Source organism: Nerophis lumbriciformis, linkage group LG20, assembly GCF_033978685.3.
Source record: "Nerophis lumbriciformis linkage group LG20, RoL_Nlum_v2.1, whole genome shotgun sequence".
In the NCBI taxonomy this organism is placed as follows: Eukaryota; Metazoa; Chordata; class Actinopteri; order Syngnathiformes; family Syngnathidae; genus Nerophis; species Nerophis lumbriciformis.
The window spans coordinates 31,482,501-31,507,382 of record NC_084567.2 but is presented as its reverse complement, the minus strand read 5'-3'; the positions used below and the strand labels follow the sequence as shown (position 1 = coordinate 31,507,382).

Sequence of the window (24,882 nt, the reverse complement as noted above, 5' to 3'; positions counted from 1 at the left end):
TATATATATATATATATATATATATATATATATATATATATATAAGAAATACTTGACTTTCAGGGAATTCTAGCTATAAATATATATTTATTTTATTATATATATATATATATATATATATAATAAATACTTGAATTTCAGTGTTCATTTATTTACACATATACACACACATAACACTCATCTACTCATTGTTGAGTTAAGGGTTGAATTGGCCATCCTTGTTCTATTCTCTGTCACTATTTTTCTAACCATGCTGAACACCCTCTCTGATGATGCATTGCTGTGTGGCACGCACAAAAGTGCTTTCATCAAATGCACTAGATGGCAGTATTGTCCTGTTTAAGAGTGTCACAACATTGCTGTTTACGGCAGACAAACTGCTTTACGGTAGACACAAACGTGACTGCTGTTGTTGTGTGTTGTTGCCGCGCTGGTAGGACGTTAATGAAACTGTCTAACAATAAATCCACATAAGAAACCAAGAACTCGCCCTCGATCATTCTACAGTTATAACGTGATTGGGCAGGTACGCTGTTTATATTGTGGGTTAGCATGGATCTGAGTCCGCCTGAATTTCGGGAGATTTTCGGGAGAAAATTTGTCCCGGGAGGTTTTCGGGAGAGCCTCTGAATTTCAGGAGTCTCCCGGGAAATCCGGGAGGGTTGGCAAGTATGGATTTAACATTAACATAATTGGTTGTATTTTGTGAAAATAATATTACCACAGAGTTGAGAAGGAGCGAAGATCTTCAATAGTACTGAAATCATAGCCGCTAGCAAACAAGAGTATGACCATAATATAATTGCTTGTCAATGAAATTAATTACATTTAAAAATGTCATACTTGAATAACATAAAGTTGAAATAAATGATGAAGATAAAGATTGTAAAAGCCAACAGGGGTAAAAGACAATCAGTTGGACAGTGGCTATACAGTATTATACAAGTCTAAATTTAGTCTTAGCTTTCCAACCCAATTTTGCATAGCCCACATTCGTGAAATGTGTGGGACAAAATATGTGATGAACAGGAAAAGGCCCTAAAATATATAGATATCTAATGTATTCATACATTGTTTATGTAGGATATACGCATGTATATAACCTAATCATGTTGTTTCTTGAATTTAAAAATGGCTGACCGTTTTTTCCCCCCTTCTCTGGGATTATATTCCCAGTTTTGATCTCGGACGTCTGGTCACTTATAGCATATAGGAATATTGTAGTACTGTTAAGCAAACTATGAATAATAAAACACACCAAAGCATGTGTCCTTTATCATAGCTACACGTATGACAAAAAAAATCAGTGGTATTCAATTAAATGCGCTGACGGTTCATTGCTCCTGCCAAATGAATTGCACCGAGTGGAGCGGATCACCACTCCAAGATGGCGGCCCCGCGTCTCGTCAGCGCCAGTAGGCAGTAGCGGTCGATGCTGCGTACCCTTATAAGATGTCTATGCAAACATCTATAGCTTGTCTTCTTTGTTGCGTTTACCTGAACATCATTATCCAGTACCACCTGCTGGTCACATTGTGTATCACAGTCATCTGTAGAAAATGGATGGATGGATTTGTTTTTATTCCTTTCATGAAAGTGCATATATATATACAAGCCACCTACTGTTCACACTTTCATTGTTTTTTCGTTTCTTATACATTTCCATGATCAGAAAGGAGCAGATGGAAGAATAATATTCTTATATTTATCTGTCCCCTTTTTTAACACAAATTATTTTAGATGACTTTATCACTGTTCCCTCCACCAACACCCGAACTCCAACATACTTTTTAATTTTCCCTTTAAGGAATTTCACAATGACACGCCCAATCAAAATCAAAAATCAGTTTGATATAATTCCAGTTGTCTCTTTTTGTTCCTCTTTAAAAAATATTCTTGCCACTTTTTAAGTCTTTTGTGGAGAATGCATATATATGTTTAAGAGTTATTTCTTTATTCATAGTCATGTTTGAATCAGATAGTGTTTTTCCATTTGTACTCTTTCTATTTCTTCATTTTATGTCTGCAGGTAAACTGTGTGTTTTACCTTGAAGACTTGGAATGTAGGAGTTGGAGTACTCCCTTATATCTTATCTGTAGTAGAACAATGAGCATGTGTTCCTTTCTGGAGAGGGTGGGGGCTGTTTGTGTTTTCAAGAAGTAGTCTCTTTCCGTTTGAATGCCAGATCAACTAGAGCAGCCGATACGAATGTATTAATTAAGTTGGTCTCCCAAAGCTTTGGAATAAACTAGAAAATATTCCAATTCTGTCTTGATGGTCCTTCTTACTCAGCATATATGTCATCGAAAGAACTTGGGATTGACCAGTAACTTAGATTCCCTTGGAGGAAGAACTGGTCCGACGCAACAATTTCTTTAGAGAATTCCATGCTTTCACACCAGCAACAGACAAGCATATCTGTTTCAAGTTTGGATGTTTAAAGTCACACGGCCTTCTGACGTGAACACAAATAACTTTAATAAGTCCTTTGGAAGAACTTTATTTCTAGCTTTGAACATCACTAATAGAGTATGCAATTCTACAATGTCTTTGAGTTTTAATAATCCTGCCCTAATGAAGAGTGGATTTGTGTGGTCTATATATCCTACTTTAAAAATAATACAAATTACTTGTCAGGTTCAAACACTGATGACTTTTATTAAACAGACAAGAAGCAAGGAATCATACAGAGACAGAGTTAAATTTTGCTCAATGAGGAGAGACGTTATTGGGCTGTACTCTAGTTACAGATCCAAACTACGCTCTAAAATCCAGCCCACGTGCTCCTCTATTTATTTGGGAGGTTCCTGGTTACATCACTGAAGCTGCTGCTGAAGGAAAGGGGGGTAATCTCAGCAGCCCCAGTTAGACACAATATATGACTATTAATGAAATGCAAATGTGCTGACACTCGTGATATCGCCCTGTCTCTGCTCTGTCTGCGTCACGGCACTCGATGTTCGCTCTTGGCAGTCAGCAGGCCGATTCTGCTCACAGACACTGATACGAGACGACTCGCTTTGCACACATAGAAAAGTACAACTTCAGCACAATTGATAATAACCATAGCAACGGCCTTTAAGCATAAGAGTTGTGTGATAACTTACACATAATTATTCTAACATTACTCTTTACTGTAAAAGAAACAAAGGCATTATGTTGCTGTGGCATGTATTTCCCCATATTTCTGCACAATAATTGAAATAAGGTAGAATAATTCAGCAATATAACAGTCTGATTGTATTATACGGGAAACTGTATTCAACCTTGTTCAAAATAAATAAACTTTTAGATACCTTATTTTTCACATGCAATATATGAGCTTTCCGTGTCAACTTTTCATCTAGGATGACCCCAAGAAATCTGATTTCAGACACCTTCTCAATTTTCACATTGTTTATGGATAAACTAACGTCTACTTTTCTTTTATTACTGAATACCATAAATGTAGTCTTTTCCAAATTAAAAAAAAATAAATATTTACCGTACATCAAACCACAATTTTAGTTTAACCATTTCCTCTTCAATATTATCAGCTAAGATTTTCAAGTCATCTCCTGAACCGTATACATTTGTATCGTCTGCGAATAATACGTACTGTAACATTTTCGAAACCTCACAAATATAATTTATATATAAAATAAAAAGTTTGGGTCCTAAAATCGAACCTTCGAACCACATTCAATATTCATACATTCTGACCTATAATCATCAATCTCAACATATTGCTGTTGTTGTTGTAAATAGCTGGTTAACCAGTCCAGTACAACTCCTCTAATTCCATAAGTATATAAAGTTAACTGCTTTTGTATGCTGTTTTGCAAGACCATTCAGTCTTGCCGGAAGTGAGTATTGCTTTTGGAAGCAGCACATTTTTCGACACTGAATTTTTCAGCTCTGAAGTTTTTTGATACACTGGATTTTTTTTACACTGAATTATTTTACACACACTAAATTATTATACACTGAATTTTTATGCACTGAATTTCAAAACACAGATTTTTTTTCATACACTGATTGTTTAAAACACAATGTTTTTTACACTGAATTTTTATATGCTGATTTCTTTTTTTTACACATATTTTTATATGCTGATTTCTTTTTTACACATATTTTTATATGCTGATTTCTTTTTTACACATATTTTTATATGCTGATTTCTTTTTTTTACACTGAATTATTATACACACACTAAATTATTATACACTGAATTTTTATGCACTGAATTTTAAAACTGATATTTTTATACACTGATTTTTTTTAGAACACGTAATGTTTTTTACACTGAATTTTTATATACTGATTTCTTTATTACACATAATTTTTTATACACTGGTTTTGTTTTGAACTGAATTATTATACACACACTAAATTATTATACACTGATTTTTTTTCTCCCGATTTTTTAAAACAATGTTTTACATTGAGATTTTTATATTCAGATTTTTTTTTTTACACATAATTTTTATACACTGGATTTTTTTTTACACTGAATTATTATACACACACTAAATTATTATACACTGACTTTTTATATACTGATTTTTTTACACATTATTTTTATATACTGGATTTTTTTTACACTGAATTATTATACATACACTAAATTATTATACACTTATTTTTTATACACTGATTTTTTAAAACACAATGTTTTACACTGAGATTTTTATATACCGGTACTGATTTTTTTTTTTTTTACACACTGGATTTTTTATACGCTGGATTATTTTTTACACTGAATTATTATCCACACACTAAATTATTATACACTGAATTTTTATATACTGATTTATTTTTTACACATAATTTTTATACACTGGATTTTTTTTACACATAATTATTATACACACACTAAATTATTCCTGCGGATGTTGTGGATCGGTGGAGGGAATACTTCGAAGACCTCCTCAATCCCACCAACATGTCTTCCTATGAGGAAGCAGTGCCTGGGGAGTCTGTGGTGGGCTCTCCTATTTCTGGGGCTGAGGTTGCTGAGGTAGTTAAAAAGCTCCTCGGTGGCAAGGCCCCGGGGGTAGATGAGATCCGCCCGGAGTTCCTTAAGGCTCTGGATGCTGTGGGGCTGTCTTGGTTGACAAGACTCTGCAGCATCGCGTGGACATCGGGGGCGGTACCACTGGATTGGCAGACCGGGGTGGTGGTTCCTCTCTTTAAGAAGGGGAACCGGAGGGTGTGTTCTAACTATCGTGGGATCACACTCCTCAGCCAGGAATCCTGGTAAGGTCTATTCAGGTGTACTGGAGAGGAGGCTACGCCGGATAGTCGAACCTCGGATTCAGGAGGAACAGTGTGGTTTTCGTCCTGGTCGTGGAACTGTGGACCAGCTCTATACTCTCGGCAGGGTCCTTGAGGGTGCATGGGAGTTTGCCCAACCAGTCTACATGTGTTTTGTGGACTTGGAGAAAGCATTCGACCGTGTCCCTCGGGAAGTCCTGTGGGGAGTGCTCAGAGAGTATGGGGTATCGGACTGTCTGATTGTGGCAGTCCGCTCCCTGTATGATCAGTGCCAGAGCTTGGTCCGCATTGCCGGTAGTAAGTCGGACACGTTTCCAGTGAGGGTTGGACTCCGCCAAGGCTGCCCTTTGTCACCGATTCTGTTCATAACCTTTATGGACAGAATTTCTAGGCGCAGTCAAGGCGTTGAGGGGATCTGGTTTGGTGGCTGCAGGATTAGGTCTCTGCTTTTTGCAGATGATGTGGTCCTGATGGCTTCATCTGGCCAGGATCTTCAGCTCTCACTGGATCGGTTCGCAGCTGAGTGTGAAGCGACTGGGATGAGAATTAGCACCTCCAAGTCCGTGTCCATGGTTATCGCCCGGAAAAGGGTGGAGTGCCATCTCCGGGTTGGGGAGGAGATCTTGCCCCAAGTGGAGGAGTTCAAGTACCTCGGAGTCTTGTTCACGAGTGAGGGAAGAGTGAATCGTGAGATCGACAGGCGGATCGGTGCGGCGTCTTCAGTAATGCGGACGCTGTATCGGTCCGTTGTGGTGAAGAAGGAGCTGAGCCGGAAGGCAAAGCTCTCAATTTACCGGTCGATCTACGTTCCCATCCTCACCTATGGTCATGAGCTTTGGGTTATGACCGAAAGGACAAGATCACGGGTACAAGCGGCCGAAATGAGTTTCCTTCGCCGGGTGGCGGGGCTCTCCCTTAGTCAATAGTTCGATTAGTATAGACAGTGGAATTTGTCTTTGCATACAGAGTTTGTGCCAGAGGTGGGACCAAGTCATTGCTTTGCAAGTCACAAGTAAGTCTCAAGTCTTTACCCTCAAGTCTCGAGTCAAGTCCCGAGTCAAGACAGGGCAAGTCTGAGTCAAGTCCAAAGTCAAGACTGGAAAGTCTCAAGTCAAGTCCCAAGTCCTGCATTTTGAGTTTCGAGTCCTTTCAAGTCATTTAACCACAGACTAATATATTTACACAGATTGTGTATGCTTTTAAAACGCTGTATTTATTTATTAAAACAAGTGCATTTGAAATTGCAGGGAAAAAGATAGTGCTGACATTGCACTTCAAAATAGCACTATTAACCAGTCATTTTAAACATGTAACTCATTCCTTTACAGAATAAACACATTTGAAAAAAACAAGTGCAACTGTACTTATTTGCACAAAAGTGTTAACATTGTATTTCCATGGCATATTGCATTGTAACTAGTTCCACAGCAGTTTCTATCCTGTTCTTACCTTATCTCATCTCATACTGTATGTGTGTTTATGTGTGCGTACACATGAAAAACATAACAAATATATGAACATAACAATGAACAGAGTTGTACTTTTTAGATGTCAGGACCCTATGCAATATGTACACATATTCTTAATATAGTATGCATTTTAACTGACCTTTATTTGACTATGTTTGTCTTTTTGTAGGTGGCTAAAATACGCGGTGCTGCTGACCGCCGTCTAACGTTACGTTACTGTGTGTGATACATTGACTAACATAATGTTACTGTGTTTGATACATTGACTAACGTAATGTTACTGTGTGTGATACATTGACTAACGTCACGTTACTGTGTGTGATACATTGACTAACGTAATGTTACTGTGTGTGATACATTGACTAACGTAATGTTACTGTGTGTGATACATTGACTAACGTAATGTTACTGTGTGTGATACATTGACTAACGTCACGTTATGTATAGGTACCTCATGAAACCCTGCTTAAAAAAAAATCACTTGACAAAAAGTATGAATAAGGTAGCAAACTGCAGTGGACGCAACAGATTGCCGTGTTTACAATGACGTTATAACCATAGACAGCTTATAAGTAGACGCAGCATTGGTTGCTGTGACGTGAGCAATTTGCCCGCCATCTTGAAGTGCTGATGAGGAGCCGGCGAGCAGCCTAAACTGACAGTTGAAAGGTAGAAAACAAAGATGGTGTTCAGAGTTTTCCTGCTCAAATGAGCGGACTGTTGAAAATAGGAATCGGGGGATTACTTTTCACAAGTAAGATTTAACATTAACGTGCTATTGGTTGTATTTTATGAAAATAATATTACCACAGAGTTGAGAAGGATCAAAGATCTTCAATATTTGTATGTGAAAATCACAAATAAATCTTCTGGGGGAGGATGACGCCCCTACAGGGGTTTGGTTTACAAACTTTCAGCCCCACCTAAAACAAAATTCACCAGCCACTACTGATTATGATGCATTCTCATTTTAGGCAAAGTATAAGACAATACTTTCTTAACAGTATAATTGTAACCAGGAATCAGTCTTCAAGTAACAATATTCAAATACTAACATTGTTGGGTTAAACAGAATTTGGTTTTATTCTGAATCCAGTGAAACAGATTGGTGGTTTTAGCTGATATGAAGACTTTCAGGTGTTTATATATGTTTAAGTATTTGGCAGACGCTTTTATCCAAAGCGACTTACATAAAATAATACATATAAAACAATCACTGCAAACATTATCATTTAAGGGAAGAATGTAATATAAAATATCAATACAAAGTGTCATGACAGAATAAACTCTCTGCTGCTGAAGCAACAGAGATACAGTCTATAGGTCCCTAAGATATATAGATATCTAATGTATTCATACATTGTTTATGTACGATACACGCATATGTATATATAACCTAATCATATTGTTTCTTCAACTTAAAAATAGTTTACCGTTTTTTTTCCCCTTCTCTGGGATTATATTCCCAGTTTTGATCTCGGACGTCTGGTCACTTATAGCGTATAAGAATATTATATTACTGTTAAGCAAACTATGAATAATAAAACACGCCAAAACATGTGTCTGTTACACACGTATGACAAAAAAGCGCGTGAAAATCAGTGTTATTCAGTGAGGTAAAATGAATTAAATGCGCTGACAGTTCATTGCTCCTGCCAAATTAATTGCACTGAGTGGAACGGATCACCACTCCAAGATGGCGGCCACGCGCCTCGTCTGCGCCAGTAGGCAGTAGCGCTCTATGCTGCGTCTACTTATAAGATGTCTATGGTTATAACGTTAGCAGTGAGTTTGCAGCCTCAATTTAACTACACAGCAAATAAAAGTCACGTTACTTAGCCAATAAACGTTATCTTACATTCAAAACTTACCCTTCTTTGTGCAACTTCAAATGTCGAACGAAGTTGGAAGTTGTTGCGTCTCCGTCTGTAATATTCGAACTGTGTGATTTGCATACGGCAATTCGTTTTTTGTTGACCAAGTCGTAGTTTTTATACCCGAAAGAAACCAACTTTAACATAATTGTTTATCACTGGCACATTGTTGGACAACTCTTGGTCATTGGTTGTCCTGCAATTTGATTGGATGAATGCTGTGTGATGAAAACAACGTATATCTAATTTGATTGGCTGTTGTACTGACAGCACACCAGCTGACAGGAATAACACGCTGATAGACAGACGAAGAAAATAAAAAATACAGAGCTCTCCCAAATAACTTTTTAAGCTTTGGATTTTGGGGAAAGTGGCAAGTCATGTCAAGTCAAAAGGCTCAAGTCCAAGTGAAGTCACAAGTCATTGATGTTAAAGTCTAAGTCGAGTTGCAAGTCTCTTTACATTTTGTCAAGTCGAGTCTAAAGTCATCAAATTCATGACTCGAGTCTGACTCGAGTCTGACTCGAGTCCAAGTCATGTGACTCGAGTCCACACCTCTGGTTTGTGCTGCCCTAAAAGGCACTGCTGGGATTCTAACCCAGGATCTCCTGTTTACTAGACAGGCACTTTAACCAACTAAGCCACAGCACCGCTTACAAGTCTTCTGTTGAATAGATTAATTCTAAAACGTCCACGCACTGAGCTACTTTCACCTCAAAAGGAACCACTGGGATTTGAACCTAGAATCTCCTGTATACTAGACAGGCACTTAAACCAATTAAGCCTCAGCACCACCTGAGATTGACAATCAAATCTGTAAAAATGTGCAACGTAGCACCAGAAGTGGTATTTAAGCAGATTCACAGTTATTCAAAAGCAACATGGAAAGGCCAACATCTCCAAATTTCATTAGTTCGATTAGTAGACGGCGGAATTTGTCTTTGCGCAGCCCTAAAAGGCACTGCTGGGATTCGAACCCAGGATCTCCTGTTTACTAGACAGGCACTTTAGCCATCTAAGCCACAGCGCCACTTACAACGTTACCGAAACTGTTCTGCCGTGTCTGTGAGGGATATGTTCAATGTAACACCCAAATAAGTTGCACACATGGAATGTTTAATTTCGTTGTGGCTTGTGCAGCCCTTTGAGACACTTGTGATTCAGGGCTATATAAATAAACTTTGATTGATTGATTGATTGATTATTATACACTGAATTTTTATATACTGATTTTTTTTACACATCATTTTTATACACTGGATTTTTTTTTACACTGAATTATTATACACACACAAAATTATTATACACTGAAATTTTTTTATACACTGATTTTTTAAAACACAATGTTTTTAACACTGAATTTTTATATGCTGATTTGTTTTTTACACATATTTTTATACACTGGATTTTTTTTTACACTGAATGATTATACACACACTAAATTATTATACACTGAATTTTTATGCACTGAATTTTAAAACTGATTTTTTAGAACACGTAATGATCTTACACTGAATTTTTATATACTGATTTCTTTTTTACACAATTTTTTATACACTGGATTTTTTTTACACTGAATTATAATACACACACTAAATTATTATACACTGTTTTTTTTAAACTGATTTTTTAAAACAATGTTTTACAATGAGATTTTTTATGTACTTATTTTTTTTTTTTACACATCATTTTTATACACTGGATTTTTTATACGCTGGATTTTTTTTACACTGAATTATTATATACACACTAAATAATTATACACTGAATTTTTAGATACTGATTTTTGTTTACACATTATTTTTATACACTGGATTTTTTTTTACATTGAATTATTATACACACACTAAATTATTATACACTGATTTTTTTATACACTGATATTTTAAAACACAATGTGGGATTTTTATATACTGATTTTTTTTTAAATTTTTTTACCCATAATTTTTATACACAGGATTTTTTATATGCTGGATTTTTTTTTTACACTGAATTATTATACACTGAATTTTTATATACTGATTTGTTTTTTACACACACTAAATAATTATTTCATTAGAACGATTGGGAGACAGTGGAATATCTGTGATCGATTTGAACCCAGGATCTCCTGTTTACAAGACAGGCGCTTTAACCAACTAAGCCACCTGAGTTTGCCAATCAAATCTGTAAAAATGTGCAGATTTGATTGACGATCAAATGTGTAAAAATGTGCAAAGTAGCAGCTGAAGTTATAATTAAGCAGATTCACAGCTTTTCTAAAGAAACCATTTCCAAATGTCATTAGTTTGATTAGTATAGACAATGGAATTTGTCTTTGCATACAGTTTGTGCTGCCCTAAAAGGCACTGCTGGGATTCGAACCCAGGATCTCCTGTTTACTAGACAGGCGCTTTAACCAACTAAGCCACAGGACCACTTACAAGTCTTCTGTTGAATAGATTAATTCTAAAACGTCCACGCACTGAGTTACTTTCACCTCAAAAGGAACCACTGGGATTTGAACCTAGAATCTCCTGTATACTACACAGGCACTTAAACCAATTAAGCCTCAGCACCACCTGAGATTGACAATCAAATCTGTAAAAATGTGCAACGTAGCACCAGAAGTGGTATTTAAGCAGATTCACAGTTATTCAAAAGCAACATGGAAAGGTAAATATCTCCAAATTTCATTAGTTTGATTAGTAGACGGCGGAATTTGTTTTTGCGCAGCCCTAAAAGGCACTGCTGGGATTCAAACCCAAGAGCTCTTGTTTACTAGACAGGCACTTTAGCCATCTAAGCCACAGCGCCACTTACACCATTACCGAAACTGTTCTGCCGTGTCTGTGAAGGATATGTTCAATGTAACACCCAAATAAGTTGCACACATGGAATGTTTAATTTCGTTGTGGCTTGTGCAGCCCTTTGAGACACTTGTGATTCAGGGCTATATAATTAAACTTTGATTGATTGATTGATTATTATACACTGAATTTTTATATACTGATTTTTTTTACACATCATTTTTATACACTGGATTTTTTTTACACTGAATTATTATACACACACTAAATTATTATACACTGAAATTTTTTTATACACTGATTTTTTAAAACACAATGTTTTTAACACTGAATTTTTATATGTTGATTTGTTTTTTACACATATTTTTATACACTGGATATTTTTTTTACACTGAATGATTATACACACACTAAATTATTATACACTGAATTTTTATGCACTGAATTTTAAAACACTGATTTTTTAGAACACGTAATGATCTTACACTGAATTTTTATATGCTTATTTCTTTTTTACACAATTTTTTATACACTGGATTTTTTTACACTGAATTATTAGACCCACACTAAATTATTATACACTGAATTTTTATATACTGATTTTTTAAAACAATGTTTTACACTGAGATTTTTATATACTGATTTTTTTTTTTTACACATAATTTTTATACACTGGATTTTTTATACGCTGGATTTTTTTTTACACTGAATTATTATATACACACTAAATAATTATACACTGAATTTTTAGATACTGATTTTTGTTTACACATTATTTTTATACACTGGATTTTTTTTACATTGAATTATTATACACACACTAAATTATTATACACTGATTTTTTTATACACTGATATTTTAAAACACAATGTGGGATTTTTATATACTGATTTTAAAAAAAAATTTTTACCCATAATTTTTATACACAGGATTTTTTACATGCTGGATTTTTTTTTTTACACTGAATTATTATACACTGAATTTTTATATACTGATTTGTTTTTTACACACACTAAATAATTATTTCATTAGAACGATTGGGAGACAGTGGAATATCTGTGATCGATTTGAACCCAGGATCTCCTGTTTACAAGACAGGCGCTTTAACCAACTAAGCCACCTGAGTTTGCCAATCAAATCTGTAAAAATGTGCAGATTTGATTGACGATCAAATGTGTAAAAATGTGCAAAGTAGCAGCTGAAGTTATAATTAAGCAGATTCACAGCTTTTCTAAAGAAACCATTTCCAAATGTCATTAGTTTGATTAGTATAGACAATGGAATTTGTCTTTGCATACAGTTTGTGCTGCCCTAAAAGGTACTGCTGGGATTCGAACCCAGGATCTCCTGTTTACTAGACAGGCGCTTTAAACAGCTAAGCCACAGCACCGCTTACAAGTCTTCTGTTGAATAGATTAATTCTAAAACGTCCACGCACTGAGTTACTTTCACCTCAAAAGGAACCACTGGGATTTGAACCTAGAATCTCCTGTATACTACACAGGCACTTAAACCAATTAAGCCTCAGCACCACCTGAGATTGACAATCAAATCTGTAAAAATGTGCAACGTAGCACCAGAAGTGGTATTTAAGCAGATTCACAGTTATTCAAAAGCAACATGGAAAGGTAAACATCTCCAAATTTCATTAGTTCGATTAGTAGACGGCGGAATTTGTCTTTGCGCAGCCCTAAAAGGCACTGCTGGGATTCGAACCCAGGATCTCCTGTTTACTAGACAGGCACTTTAGCCATCTAAGCCACAGTGCCACTTATACCATTACCGAAACTGTTCTGCCGTGTCTGTGAGGGATATGTTCAATGTAACACCCAAATAAGTTGCACACATGGAATGTTTAATTTCGTTGTGGCTTGTGCAGCCCTTTGAGGCACTTGTGATTCAGGGCTATATAAATAAACTTTGATTGATTGATTGATTGATTGATTGATTATTATACACTGAATTTTTATATACTGATTTTTGTTTACACATATTTTTATACACTGGATATTTTTTTTACACTGAATGATTATACACACACTGAATTTTTATGCACTGAATTTTAAAACACTGATTTTTTAGAACACGTAATGATCTTACACTGAATTTCTATATACTGATTTCTTTTTTACACAATTTTTTATACACTGGATTTTTTTTACACTGAATTATTAGACACACACTAAATTATTATACACTGAATTTTTATATACTGATTTTTTTAAAACACAATGTTTTACGATGAGATTTTTATGTACTGATTTTTTTTTTTTACACATAATTTTTATACACTGGATTTTTTATACGCTGGATTTCTTTTACACTGAATTATTATACACACTAAATAATTATACACTGAATTTTTAGATACTGATTTTTGTTTACACATTATTTTTATACACTGGATTTTTTTTACATTGAATTATTATACACACACTAAATTATTATACACTGATTTTTTTATACACTGATATTTTAAAACACAATGTGGGATTTTTATATAATGATTTTTTTTTTTTTTTACACATAATTTTTATACACAGGATTTTTTTTTTACACTGAATTATTATACACACACTTAATCATTATACACTGAATTTTTATATACTGATTTCTTTTTTGCACACACTAAATAATTATTTAATTAGAATGGTTGGGAGACAGTGGGATTAGTTTTTGCATACAGAGTTTGTGCTGCCCTAAAAGGCACTGCTGGGATTCGAACCCAGGATCTCCTGTTTACTAGACAGGCACTTTAACCAACTAAGCCACAGCACCGCTTACAAGTCTTCTGTTGAATAGATTAATTCTAAAACGTCCACGCACTGAGTTACTTTCACCTCAAAAGGAACCACTGGGATTTGAACCTAGAATCTCCTGTATACTACACAGGCACTTAAACCAATTAAGCCTCAGCACCACCTGAGATTGACAATCAAATCTGTAAAAATGTGCAACGTAGCACCAGAAGTGGTATTTAAGCAGATTCACAGTTATTCAAAAGCAACATGGAAAGGTAAATATCTCCAAATTTCATTAGTTCGATTAGTAGACGGCGGAATTTGTCTTTTAGCCTTAAAAGGCACTGCTGGGATTCGAACCCAGGATCTCCTGTATACTAGACAGGCACTTTAGCCATCTAACCCACAGCGTCACTTACACCATTACCGAAACTGTTCTGCCGTGTCTGTGAGGGATATGTTTATTTACTTATATTTTTTACCCATAATTTTTATACACTGGATTTTTTTTACACTGAATTATTATACACACACTACATTATTATATACTGAATTTTTATATACTGATTTTTCTTTTTACACATTATTTTTCTACACTGGATTATTTTACACTGAATTATTATTATACACACACTAAATTTTACACTGAATTTTTATATACCGATTTTTTTTTTCATTTTTTTACACAATTTTTATATACTGGATTTTTTTTTACACTGAATTATTATACACACACTAAATTATTATACACTGAAGTTTTATGCACTGAATTTTAAAACAGATTTTTTCTATACACTGATTTTTTTAAAACACAATGTTTTTTACACTGCATTTTATGTACTGATTTCTTTTTTACACTGAATTTTTATACACTGAATTTTTTTTTACACTGAATTATTGTACACACACACTAAATTATTATACACTGAAGTTTTATGCACTGAATTTTAAAACAGATTTTTTCTATACACTGATGTTTTTAAAACATGTTTTTACACATAATTTTTATATACTGATTTTTTTTTTTACACATAATTTTTATATACTGGATTTTTTTTACACTGAATTATTATACACACTAAATTATTATACGCTGAATTTTTATAAACTTATATTTTCTACCCATAATTTTTAATACACTGGATTTTTTTAATTATACACACTAAATTATTATACACTGAATTTTTATATACAGATTTTTTTTTACACATTTTTATACACTGTATTATTTTACACACACTAATTTATTATACACTGAAGTTTTATGCACTGAATTTATAACACTGATTTTTTTTAAACACTGTTTTTTACACTGAATTTTTTTTACACTGAATTATTATACACTGAATTTTTATGCACTGAATATTAAAACACTGAATTTTTATGCACTGATTTTTTTTTTTACACATAATTTTTATATACTGGATTTTCTTTACACTGAATTATTATACACACACTAAATTATTATACACTGAATTTTTATATACCGATTTTTTTTTACACATAATTTTTATACACTGGATTTTTTTTACACTGAATTATTATACATACACTAAATTATTATACACTGAATTATTATATACTGATTTTTTTTTTTACACATTTTCATACATTGGATTTTTTTTTACACTGAATTATTATACACACTAAATTATTATACACTAAATTTTTATATACTGATTTTTTTTTTTTTACATTTTTATATGCTGATTTTTTCTAAACACGTTTTTACACTGAATTTTTATATAACAATTTTTTTTTTTTTTACACATGATTTTTATTTACTGGATTTTTTTTACAGTGAATTATTATATACACACTAAAGTATTATACAAAGAATTTTTATATACTGATTTTTTTTACACATTATTTTTATACACTGGATTATTTTACACAGACTAAATTATTATACACTGAAGTTTTATGCACTGAATTTATAACACTGATTTTTTTAAAACACTGTTTTTTACACTGAATTTTATATACTGAATATTTTTTACACTGAATTATTATACACTGAAGTTTTATGCACTGAATATTAAAACACTGAATTTTTATACACTGAATTTTTTTTTTTTTTTTTTTTTTTTTACACATAATTTTTATATACTGGATTTTCTTTACACTGAATTATTATACACACACTAAATTATTATACACTGAATTTTTATATACCGATTTTTTTTACACATCATTTTTATACACTGGATTTTTTTTACACTGAATTATTATACATACACTAAATTATTATACACTGATTTATTATATACTGATTTTTTTTTTTTTACACATTATTTTTATACACTGGATTTTTTTTACACTAAATTATTATACACTGAAGTTTTATGCACTGAATTTTAAAACACTGACTTTTTTTATACACTTATTTTTTAAAACACATAATGTTTTTTTGCAAAGTGCATTCAGAAGGTCCTACAAGTAGGGACTATGCCGGCAAAAAGGCACACCATGAACGTTAGTCAACGAACCAATGTCACAAAGAAGGCAACACCATAGGGGATAAATCCTCCTGGCTAGTGATCAGATGCTGGTGAATACCCTGATCACTAATCAAGAGTAGGTGTGTAGAACAGCACTTGTAACAGTAGTGAAGTCACTGCAAGACTAAAACCAAACCAGAAAGTGGAACAAAAATAAACATTAAACACGGGGAAAACGATACACAAAACTTACACTACGTGACAAAGTACACGTATAAAGTGACACAAATACATATGCACAATGTGTGCTTCCCCTTGAATTTATTCAGCATGACTAAAACATCCACCGGCATTTAGCTAACACGCATTACTGACAGAAGGTCAATTGTTTAGGTGGGGGAGACAGGTTTATGAACATAAATGAGAACATAACCAAAATAACCTCAGAGCTGGCAACTTCCTGTGTTCAAAGGGCAAACGTCAACACACCGTCACTAGTCTCACTTTAAATCGTGGAGGACTAAAACACATTTAGGTTTAGAGTAGAGATGTACGATAATGGCTTTTTTGCCAATATCCGATATTACGATATTGTACAACTCTTAATTCCCGATTCCGATATCAACCGATACCGATATATACAGTCGTGGAATTAACACATTATTATGCCTAATTTTGTTGTGAGGCCCCTCTGGATGCATTAAACAATGTAACAAGGTTTTCCAAAATAAATCAACTCAAGTTATGGAAAAAAATGCCAACATGGCACTGCCATATTTATTATTGAAGTCACAAAGTGCATTTTTTTTTTAACATGCCTCAAAACAGCAGCTTGGAATTTGGGACATGCTCTCCCTGAGAGAGCATGAGGAGGTTGAGGTGGGCATGGTTGGGGTTGAGGTGTGTGTGTTGGGAGTGGGAGGGGGGGGGGGGGGTGTATATTGTAGCGTCCCGGAAGAGTTGTTGCTGCAAGGGGGTTCTGGGTATTTGTTCTGTTGTGTTTATGTTGTGTTACGGTGCGGATGTTCTCCCGAAATGTGTTTGTCATTCTTGTTTGGTGTGGGTTCACAGTGTGGCGCATATTTGTAACAGTGTTAAAGTTGTTTATACGGCCACCCTCAGTGTGACCTGTATGGCTATTGACCAAGTATGCTTGCATTCACTTGTGTGTGTGAAAAGCCGTAGATATTAATGTGACTGGGCCGGCAAGCAAAGGCAGTGCCTTTAAGGTTTATTGGCGCTCTGTACTTCTCCATACGTCCGTGTACCACTCAGTACAGCGGCGTTTTAAAAAGTCATACGTTTTACTTTTTGAAACAAATACCAATAATTTCCGATATTAAATTTTAAAGCATTTATCGGCCGATAATATCTGCAGTCCAATATTATCGGACATCTCTAGTTTAGAGATAAACAAACAAACACTCTTAAACAGCGGTAGTGACTTTAATTTCTCAACGCCAAACCTACTTTTTGGGCAAAATGGATGAACACATTTTTTTTACCTTTCTTTTTTCTAAAGCTGCGCTTAGAAACAATTGATGGCTCGTACTGTTTAAGGCACGGGTACTAAAATACAGCACATTCTGAAAACACTCACGGCGCTTCCATTTTTACGAGTTTTGTTATGCAACAACTGCCTTATTCCCAAGGACAAACCGCAAAACCGGTGAAGTTGGCACGTTGTGTAAATGGTAAATAAAAACAGAATACAATGATATGCAAATCCTTTTCAACTTATATTCAATTCAATAGACTGCAAAGACAAGACATTTAACATTTAAACTGATGAATTTATTTATTTTTTGCATATATCAGCTCATTTGGAATTTGTTGCCTGCAACATGTTTCAAAAAAGCTGGCACAAGTGGTAAAAAAGACTGAGACAGTTGAGGAATGCTCATCAAACACTTATTTGGAACATCCCACAGGTGAACAGGCTAATTGGGAACAGGTGGGTGTCATGATTGGGTATAAAAGTAGCTTCCATGAAATGCTCAATCATTCACAAACAAGAATGGGGCGAGGGTCACCACTTTGTGAACAAATGCGTGAGCAAATTGTCGAACAGTTTAAGAACAACATTACTCAACCAGCTATTGCAAGGAATTCAGGGATTTCACCATCTACGGTCCGTAATATCATCAAAAGGTTCAGAGAATCTGGAGAAATCACTGCACGTAAGCGATGATATTATGGACCTTCGATCCCTCAGGCGGTACTGCATCAAAAAGGGACATCAGTGTGTAAAGGATATCACCACATGGGCTCAGGAACACTTCAGAAAACCACTGTCAGTAACTACAGTTAGTCGCTACATCTGTAAGTGCGAGTTAAAACTCTACTATGCAAAGCGAAAGCCATTCATCAACAACACCCAGAAACGCTGCCGGCTTCGCTGGGCCCGAGCTCATCCAAGATGGACTGATGCAAAGTGGAAAAGTTTTCTGTGTCAAGCTTCAAAAAATGGTCTCCTCAGTTCCCAAACAGGAACAAGACCATGTAACACAGTGTTAAAAATGCCCCTGTGACAACTTTTTTGCAATGTGTTGCTGCCATTAAATTCTAAGTTAATGATTATTTGCGCAAAAAAAACAAGTTTCTCAGTTCGAACATTAAATATCTTGTCTTTGCAGTCTATTCAATTGAATATAAGTTGAAAAGGATTTGCAAATCATTGTATTCTGTTTTTATTTAGGAGTTACACAACGTGCCAACTTCACTGGTTTTGGGGTTTGTAGAATAACTGAATTTTTCTCCTCATAATTCAAAGCACAACACCCTAATTGATAAAACCTACTGATGGTGAACTGGGTACAGATGATCCCTCTACAACAGGGTTATTCAAATAAATTGTTTTGGGGGCCACATTTCCAGAAGTTAAAGACCAGGGCGCCAGACTTCTCCCTTCGCTATTATTCTTATTTTGTTTATTCCGGAGAACCACTGTCCGCTACAGTAGACATTGGATTTTCGTCTATTTATTTTGTCAGCGTTACAGGAGACCTCTGCTGTTTCAAGGCCAGGCAGCAGGTGGCTGTGGCCTGCGGGCCGGTTCTAATACTATTTAAATATCCTCACGGGGCCATAGATGTCACGGCCCGGGCGCATGCCAATGCGCATTCATCAATGAGCCCCGCGAAGTTCACCTCGGGACACGCCCACGGCCGATCTTCTCCTGCACGCGTCACTCCGGCGGCAGCAAGCAGCTAGCTGCAAGCAATCAGCACTCAGCGCACCTGTGGTTGATGATCTTAAGCCAGAACGTAATCATCTGTTCCTGTACCGTAAGCGATCATTTAGCTCTCTGCAACCTTGCTTTCCCTCTCTCTCTGTGTTTTCTTCCCCGTCATAATGATTTGTCTCATGTCTTCCCCGTCGTGTCTCGTCTTTTCCCCCCGCGTTCCTTCTGTTTCCCTCTGGACTTTGGACTGCCTCCCTCGATCCTCGACCCCTGCTTGGACACGGACCTCTCGACATCTCTCTCCAGCCCCACAGACCTCCCGCTTGTGTTACGGACTTTCTTCTGCCTAGCCCAGGGGTCGGCAACCCAAAATGTTGAAAGAGCCATATTGGACCAAAAATACAAAAACAAATCTGTCTGGAGCCGCAAAAAATTAAAAGCCATATTACATACAGATAGTGTGTCATGAGATATAAATTGAATTAAGAGGACTTAAAGGAAACTAAATGAGCTCAAATATAGCTACAAATTAGGCATAATGATGCAATATGTACATATAGCTAGCCTAAATAGCATGTTAGCATCGATTAGCTTGCAGTGACCAAATATGTCCGATTAGCACTCCACACAAGTCAATAACATCAACAAAACTCACCTTTGTGCATTCATGCACAACCTTAAAAGTTTGGTGGACAAAATGAGACAGAAAAAGAAGTGGCATAAAACACGTCCTAGAACGTCGGAGAAAGTTATACATGTAAACAAACTAAGGTGAGTTCAAGGACCGCCAAAATTAGTAGGACAAAACGGCGCTCGCCAAATACTCGAATCAGTGAAGCTGACAGTGTGCTTTATAACAATTAGGGAGGATTGTGTCATGTTTGTCCTCCTACAGAAACCATATTAAAACAAAAAATATATTTTTTTCCTCCCATCTTTTTCCATTTTTCATACATTTTTTAAAAAGCTCCAGAGAGCCACTAGGGCGGCGCTAAAGAGCCGCATGCGGCTCTAGAGCCGCGGGTTGCCGACCCCTGGCCTAGCCTCTTTGGACTTGTCCGCTTCCTCACTCAACACTCACGGTAACACACAACAAGTAATTCCCCACACATAGTCTCACACCACACATCCTTTGGATTTTTGTCCATTGTTGATTATTATTATTATAGTTTGATTATTATATATATTATAAATATATATAATAAAAACATAGAGCTACTATGCCCCCTTGTGTCTGTGCCGTCTACACTCCCTCCAAAACATAACAATAGATAATTCATTCGGGGGCCGGATCTGGCCCACGGGCCTTGACTTTGACACTTAAGCTGTAGGCTATACAATAAATGTTCAACCGTTGTTCAACTGTGGAGAAAGCAGTTTTGTGTTTGTGTTGAAGCGGATGTTGTGAGAGAAACAGTTTCCAGCATCAGACATTGTTCTCTACCCACGCTTCACTGATGAACGCTGTACCATTTTTAGCATGTGGAGGAAATATGTCAAACCACCACCGCAACAAAAACAAACCCTCTTATTGCCTCCTGTCTGACTCATCGGTTTCACATTTTTTGGGAGTTTTTGGACACTTCACATATGTGCATGATCTTATTTTTCATTACCTGTTGGCGTTATTGACGACACAATGGTGAAGTAGTGGTTTAATAAATCAAACTATATTTGTATAACACTTTTCATACATATAACATGTGGCACAAAGTGCTTCACATGGTGAAAGGTTCGTGGTGAGCATATCATCAAATACAAGTATAATACAAATTAAAGGTCCTGGCAGGTCAATATTGTCCGGTTGTGGTATATTCGAGTTGCAACACAGTCTAATAAAATGAACAACAGGAAATAAAGTCGTGGTCAAAAGTTGACATACACTTGTAAAGAACATAATGTCATGGCTGTCTTGAGTTTCCAATCATTTCTACAACTCTTGTTTTTTTGTGATAGGGTGATTGGAGCACATACTTGTTGGTCACAAAAAACATTCATGAAGTTTGCTTCTTTTATGAATTTATTATGGGTCTACTGAAAATGTGAGCAAATCTGCTGTGTCAAAAGTATACATACAGCAATGTTAATATTTGCTTACATGTCCCTTGGCAAGTTTCACTGCAATAAGGCGCTTTTGGTAGCCATCTACAAGCTTCTGCTTGAATTTTTAACCACTCCGTTTGACAAAATTGGTGCAGTTCAGCTAAATTTGTTGGTTTTCTGACATGGACTTGTTTCTTCAGCATTGTCCACACGTTTATTAAGTCAGGACTTTGGGAAGGCCATTCTAAAACCTTAATTCTAGCCTGATTTAGCCATTCCTTTACCACTTTTGACGTGTTTTTGGGGTCGTTGTCCTGTTGGAACACCCAACTGTGCCCAAGACCCAACCTCCGGGCTGATGATTTTAGGTTGTCCTGAAGAATTTGGAGATAATCCAATAGAGATGTCCGATAATTTTGGCAGGCCGATATTATCGGACATCTCTATAGGATTATAAATGCGTTAAAATGTAATATCAGTATCGGTATCGTTTTTTTACCAATCAATCAATCAATCAATGTTTATTTATATAGCCCTAAATCACAAGTGTCTCAAAGGGCTGCACAAGCCGCAACGACATCCTTGGTACAAAGCCCACATAAGGGCAAGGAAAAACTCACCCCAGTGGGACGTCGATGTGAATGACTATGAGAAACCATGGAGAGGACCGCATATGTGGGTAACCCCCCCCCCCCCTCTAGGGGAGACCGAATGCAATGGATGTCGAGTGGGTCTGACATACTTTTGTGAGAGTCCAGTCCATAGTGGATCCAACATAATAGTAAGAGTCCAGTCCATAGTGGGGCCAGCAGGACACCATCCCGAGCGGAGACGGGTCAGCAGCGCAGAGATGTTCCCAGCCGATGCACAGGCGAGCGGTCCACCCCGGGTCCCGACTCTGGACAGCCAGCACTTCATCCATGGCCACCGGACCTGTGCCCCCCCTTCCACAAGGGAGAGGGGAGCAGAGGAGAAAAGAAAAGAAACGGCAGATCAACTGGTCTAAAAGGGGGGTCTATTTAAAGGCTAGAGTATACAAATGAGTTTTAAGATGGGACTTAAATGCTTCTACTGAGGTAGCATCTCTAATTGTTACCGGGAGGGCATTCCATAGTACTGGAGCCCGAATAGAAAACACTCTATAGCCCGCAGACTTTTTTTGGGCTCTGGGAATCACTAATAAGCCGGAGTTCTTTGAACGCAGATTTCTTGCCGGGACATATGGTACAATACAATCGACAAGATAGGACGGAGCTAGACCGTGTAGTATTTTATACGTAAGTAGTAAAACCTTAAAGTCACATCTTAAGTGCACAGGAAGCCAGTGCAGGTGAGCCAGTATAGGCGTAATATGATCAAACTTTCTTGTTCTTGTCAAAAGTCTAGCAGCCAATTTTTTTTTTATTAAATCAACATAAAAAACACAAGATACACTTACATTTAGTGCACCAACCCAAAAAACCTCCCTCCCCCATTCACACTCATTCACACAAAAGGGTTGTTTCTTTCTCTTATTAATATTCTGGTTTCTACATTATATATCAATATATATCAATACAGTCTGCAAGGGATACAGTCCGTAAGCACACATGATTGTGCGTGCTGCTGGTCCACTAATAGTACTAACCTTTGACAGTTATTTTTACTAATTTTCATTAATTACTAGTTTCTATGTAACTGTTTTTATATTGTTTTACTTTCTTTTTTATTCAAGAAAATGTTTTTAATTTATATATCTTATTTTATTTTATTACATTTTTTTTTAAAAGTACCTTATCTTCACCATACCTGGTTGTCCAAATTAGGCATAATAATGTGTTAATTCCACGACTGCATATATCGGTTGATATCGGTATCGGTAATTAAAGAGTTGGACAATATCGGAATATCGGATATCGGCAAAAAGCCATTATCGGACATCCCTATAATCCTCCTTTTTCATTGTCCCATTTACTCTCTGTAAAGCACCAGCTCCATTGGCAGCAAAACAGGCCCAGAGCATAATACTACCACCACCATGCTTGGCGGTAGGAATGGTGTTCCTGTGATTAATGGTCTCACCTTTTCTCCTCCAAACATACTGCTGGGTATTGTGGCCAAACAGCTCAATTTTTGTTTCATCTGACCACAGAACTTTCCTCCAGAAGGTCTTATCTCTGTCCATGAGATGTCAGATGAAACAAAAATTGGCCACAATACCGAGCAATATGATTGCAGGAGAAAAGGTGAGGCCTTTAGTCCCAGGAACACAAAGCCTACCGTCAAGCACGGTGGTTGTAGTGTTATGCTCTGGGCCTGCTTTGCTGCCAATGGAATTGGTGCTTTACAGAGAGTAAATGGGACAATGAAAAAGGAGGATTACCTCCAAATTCTTCAGGACAACCTAAAATCATCAGCCCGGAGGTTGGGTCTTGGGCGCAGTTGGGTATTCCAACAGGACAATGACCCCAAACACAAAGGAATGGCAAAATCAGGCTAGAATTAAGGTTTTAGAATGGCCTTCCCAAAGTCCTGACTTAAATGTGTGGACAATGCTGAAGAAACAAGTACATGTCAGAAAAACAACATATTTAGCTGAACTGCATCAATTTTGTCAAGAGGAGTGGTCAAGAATTCAAGCAGAAGCTTGTGGATTTTCTACCAAAAGCGCCTTATTGCGGTGAAACTTGCCAAGGGACATGTAAGCAAATATTAACATTGCTGTATGTATACTTTTGACCCAGCAGATTTGCTCACATTTTCAGTAGACCCATAATAAATTCATAAAAGAACCAAACTTCATGAATGTTTTTTTTGTGACCAACAAGTATGTGCTCCAATCACTCTATCACAAAAAAACAAGAGTTGTAGAAATTATTGGAAACTCAAGACAGCCATGACATTATGTTCTTTACAAGTGTATGTAAACTTTTGACCACGACTGTCTATGCTTCAATGTGAACAATGGCAACATCGTGTGGTCACTTGCTAGTACTGCAAATTCCTTGCCCCACTAAGAAAACAATGGCTCAAGAATGAACAAATAATATGAAATCAAGGTTGAGGGTAGATGAATATATTATAAATACATTTTGATCTTAAAA

The 24,882-nt window shown here is 36.1% G+C and overlaps 6 non-coding genes across 6 annotated transcripts; all 6 read right to left on the bottom strand.

Annotated features, from left to right (window-relative positions):
* Positions 1-9,177: 9,177 nt before the first annotated feature.
* trnat-agu (transfer RNA threonine (anticodon AGU)) lies at positions 9,178-9,251 on the bottom strand. Its single transcript has one exon. It is a non-coding gene; the product is annotated as a tRNA-Thr (tRNA).
* Positions 9,252-9,556: 305 nt separating this feature from the next.
* On the bottom strand, positions 9,557-9,630 carry trnat-agu (transfer RNA threonine (anticodon AGU)). The gene has a single exon. It is a non-coding gene; the product is annotated as a tRNA-Thr (tRNA).
* A 1,313-nt stretch (positions 9,631-10,943) lies between these two features.
* Positions 10,944-11,017, bottom strand: trnat-agu (transfer RNA threonine (anticodon AGU)). The gene has a single exon. It is a non-coding gene; the product is annotated as a tRNA-Thr (tRNA).
* Positions 11,018-12,706: 1,689 nt separating this feature from the next.
* Positions 12,707-12,780, bottom strand: trnat-agu (transfer RNA threonine (anticodon AGU)). The gene has a single exon. It is a non-coding gene; the product is annotated as a tRNA-Thr (tRNA).
* Positions 12,781-13,085: 305 nt separating this feature from the next.
* On the bottom strand, positions 13,086-13,159 carry trnat-agu (transfer RNA threonine (anticodon AGU)). The gene has a single exon. It is a non-coding gene; the product is annotated as a tRNA-Thr (tRNA).
* A 935-nt stretch (positions 13,160-14,094) lies between these two features.
* trnat-agu (transfer RNA threonine (anticodon AGU)) lies at positions 14,095-14,168 on the bottom strand. Its single transcript has one exon. It is a non-coding gene; the product is annotated as a tRNA-Thr (tRNA).
* Between the last annotated feature and the right edge of the window lie 10,714 nt (positions 14,169-24,882).